Source organism: Cucurbita moschata, unplaced genomic scaffold (genome assembly GCF_002738365.1).
Source record: "Cucurbita moschata cultivar Rifu unplaced genomic scaffold, Cmos_1.0 Cmo_Scf00097, whole genome shotgun sequence".
NCBI classification, from domain to species: domain Eukaryota; kingdom Viridiplantae; phylum Streptophyta; class Magnoliopsida; order Cucurbitales; family Cucurbitaceae; genus Cucurbita; species Cucurbita moschata.
Genome location: NW_019268613.1, coordinates 24,425 through 29,076, shown reverse-complemented (window position 1 = coordinate 29,076; position 4,652 = coordinate 24,425).

The window sequence follows — 4,652 nt, the reverse complement described above, 5'->3', positions numbered from 1 at the left end:
GTTATTTGGGCAATGTTATTGTTTACCGATTATTTGGGCGACACGCCTTGAGCAATCATGACCGTGACAATTGACTAAGACATTTGTTGTCCATATGTTATTGTTGTCGAGGAAACTCCTCATTATGAGGTCATGATTTGCTAAGACATTTAAAGAAGTTTTACTTAGGGCAACTTCAATCACAATCCTCTTCTCACTCTCTGAAACTTCTTTAAATGTTATTGTTCACTGGTTATTTGGGCGCATCTTCCTTAAAAGGGGTGTGACGACAGATGACCTAGGTAAAACTTCTATTGGGAGATCAGTGCAATCGAGAATCTGTGTCCCTTTCCTGAAACCTTCAGCGGACAACATAACAAAGAGTTCCTAGAAAAAATATCTTAGAAAAATTTGTGTAATGCCTTTGAAGTTAGGCTCGAGGCTCTATATTATCTCCCAAGAATATGGTTCATTCTCTATTCACATAGAAATTCTGCAATAGAAAGTGGTACCCTCATCTTCTTTTACAAAACTTTCTCAAGTCCTCATGGAATGATTTGAAAGTGGTACCCTCATCTTCTTTTATAAGACTACCTCGGCCTTAATGGAATGATTATGCTATGTTGATTCTTAGAGAAGGGAGTAGGAGTAAGAGTAGATGACTGTTTATGGTCCATGTCCCGAAAAAGTAATTCTTTATGTCAAGAAAGGAGAGGAATCCTCATAGTTTCCAAGATTTGAAGAGAATCATACATACACAAATTTTCTTTGTTGGCTCTCTTCAATTAACATGTTATAAAGACTTGTAAATTATAATTAAATATAGCTTCCTCTTTTTTTTTCTTTCCAAATATCCATCTAAGCATGCTTCAATTTGATATAATTATTGGGGCATTTTGAGAATCAAACTCAAGACCTCTCGCACCCGAAGCGAGAATCATACCACTAGACCAAATGCCTTTTAGTGGATTATCATTTTTAGTTGCTGGTCCATATCTTTTATGCGCCTCAATATTTGAAATTTATCTACATGTTTTTGTTTCAATTCTAGAAATAGAAATGATATCCATAGAAATACATAATTTTACAATGCAAATAAGAAAAACTTGTGATCAAGTTTTAGATAAAAGTTGCAAACATGTTGATAGATATAAAAATAAATTCAAGTTCTTTCTCTGGCCTAATTATCAATTGGAAGATTTAGCTGATTTGAATTGTTATTGGTTTGATACTAATAATAATAGTCATTTTAGTATGCTAAGGATCCATATGTGTCCATGAAAATTAGTAATAGTCATTTATTTATGAAAATTAAAAAAAATGAAAATATTTGAATTTTAAGCAAAATTTCACACCAAACTAAGTTTTTGAAAAATATTTTTATTTATTTATTTTTCTTTATTTTAGTTTTCCAAACATAGATTGATCTCGAGTGGCTAGTTTTCAAAACTACTTCTGCTACAATTGAACAATATTTATATTGTAAAATGGGATTAACTTCCTTTTAAGTTGATGTAGTTTCTTTTTATTACTATGTTTACTTCTATCTCATGTATTTACTTCTATCTCATGTTACTCCATTTGTATTTATGTAGTTTATGTAAAATGGGATTAACGGATGAATTTTTATTTTAATGTTAGCGTGGATAGCTGAATTTGGAGTGGGAGTGGGTCTGTAGATATAAAGATAGGTGGATTCCTAATTCTTTATTTGACTATAAATGCTCTTTAAGAATTGTTTATTTGACTATAAATGCTCTATAAGATATTTAGTAAAATGACTCATTTTATTGCATGGAACAATAAGATTGATGTTCTGGTAGAATCGTCAATACATTCTACTTTCAATGGTGCTAAGTTGAGTCCTTTTGATGTAGGTGATGATTTTTCTGATTCGAGGACGAATCCTGAAGAGGGGGATGATGATAAGAATCACGGTGTACATTCTACTTTCAATGTTGCTGAGTTGAGTCCTTTTGATGTAGGTGATGATTTTTCTTATTCGAGGACGAATCCTTTTGAAGAGGGGGATGATGATAAGAATCACGGTGTTCTAACTAGACCTATTACATAACCCACGACCAAGATGATTCAACAAGCATTCATACTTCATCTACAAAATTGGATAGGCTAGGTTCAACCATCATTTCATGTATTACAAGCTGATTCGTTTGAGTCAAGACCATTTGGAGATTCAAAAGTAAATATTTGGACGGTTGAAGTAGTGGATGGAGTTGCAAGCATCATTTCATGAGTGGTTGAAAACTTTATTTATTATTTTAATTTCATAAAGTTTGTAATGCTCAAATTGACTTCGTCTTCTCTGGAGATTTAAAGGGATCGAGATTAAATCACCGCCACTAACTTCTTTTATTGGGAGACTATAAATACTCACAAATTATTATGTAAAAGCATATTTGTGATCAATGAAATTGATCTCTCAAGTTGAGACGATCCCCCTTATAGAAATCTGAGCATATCTTTGTCATTTCTAAGTTTCATGCAATTCTTGTGTTAGATTGATCTGAGTCATTCAATCAAGCCTTGATCAAGTTCGATTGTGAAGTGACTCAATTTAGAAAAAGATTCCAAATCTTGTTTCTCAATCTTGGATCTCATTATCTAATTCTAGCTTTATCTCTTGGTTGATCCAAATTTTGTATAAGAAGGTGTTAATTTCTTTAATACAAAGGTTCTTGCTTCTACAAAAGCTTGGCTCATTGGGCTGAAGATTACGGTTAGTCTATCATCCTCCAACGGATCTCTATCCCCATGACTTGCTCTGATGTTGTCGTTCTTCTAACGGCGATGACACGTCCAGTTGTCGAGATTGGTAATGTGAGTTTGTAACCCATCCATTGAGGTTCTTGGAATGATTCTATAGCTTATCATTTCCATGTTGGAAGTTCGATCATGGATCTTGGGCAAAGGAATCCTTGATTTACCGCCCTTCGAGTTGAACGAAGTGTCATAAGGCTAATTTTTTTTTCAATTCTATTGATTTTTTTAGTGATTTTATTTCAATTTATTTCAATTTTGTCAAACTCATTCATGGGCTCATCTCAATCATTTCAACCTTGTTGGCGTTCAATAAGAGAGACCTTGGAAATAACCTGTAACTATTCAACTTGATTATCACATTAACAATTTGAAACAAATAAAGTGACATTAACCATTTGAATCACCTCAACCCCACTTGTTGAACTTGACCAAATTTCTATAACATAACACTAACAAAGGTACAAAGTAACACAAACAAAGGTACAAAGTAACACTAACAAAGGTACAAAGTTCATAAAAGTCTTTTTCATCTGAAATACCATTGAACTTGACCATTATAGTGCCTCTCAAACGTAGGTAAAGTTTAAATTCGGATCTCCTTGTCAAACTCACTCGGGTGCTCATCTCAACCATGATGGCGTTCAACAAGAGAGACCTCGAAAATAGCCGGATTATCGCATTAACCATTTGAATCACCTCACCTCAACCCCACTTGTTTAAATTGAAACAAATATCTATAACATAACACTAACATAGGTAGGATGCTCATAGAAGTCTTTTTAATCTAGGATACTATTGAACTTGACCATTAAAGTGCCTCTCAAAATGAGGTAAAGTTTAAATATAATTGGTGACAAAAGATGAAACTATAAAATAAAAATAAATAAGAAAATAATATTCCATTTCAGAGAATCAAACCAGAATCTCCTAAGCGAAAGCCAAATATCCAAACCATTGGACAATAATGAATTTTTTGTGTAGTTGTTCTAAAGTCTTTTGTCTAATCACTGAAGAGTTTTACTATGATGTTTTGGGTAATGTCTAACTCTTCGACACGTCCTTTCATGTGTGTGATAGAGTTCTCAAAATTATTGCGACGTTTCGAGCTGTTCGATCGTGTGGCTCTTTCTTCAAAAGGGTCAACATCAAACATCAGGTCTTTGATTGGCAACCCATCAAGAGGAGCGTCGATTGCATCGATTCCATCAACCATCTTCCCATGAGTTTATGGTGCATGACCCATTTTTTATACCATTCACCTTCGAGCGCCACCATAGCTTTGTATCGTCCATGAGATGCATTGCGACCAACGTAACTATTAGGTCCTATGAGCAAGTTCCAGTAACCTTCAAGTAATGTTCTTCGTCAAAAATAAAGCTTTTTAATTCCTTAGCATCCCGGTTTCTATTTAAGGGGTTGTGTTCTTGGATTTTAAGTTTGTTAAGCCCACATGAACTTGGCTTGAGGTGTGGTTCTCTACAGCCCAACTTGTCAAACTCACTCGGGTGCTCATCTCAACCATGATGTCGTTCAAAAAGAGAGACCTCGAAAACGACTGGATTATCGCATTAACCATTTGAATCACCTGCTCATCTCAACCATGACGTCGTTCAACAAGAGAGACCTCGAAAACGATTGGATTATCGCATTAACCATTTGAATCATCTGCTCATCTCAACCATGATGTCGTTCAACAATAGAGACCTCGATAACGACTGGATTATCGCATTAACCATTTGAAATTGAACAAAATATCTATAACATAACTCTAACAAAGGTACGAAGTTCATAAAAGTCTTTTTAGTCTAAGATAGAAACTGTAAAATAAAATGAAATAAGAAAATAATATTCCATTAACGAGAATGGAACTCGAGTCACTTGGGTGAAAGCCA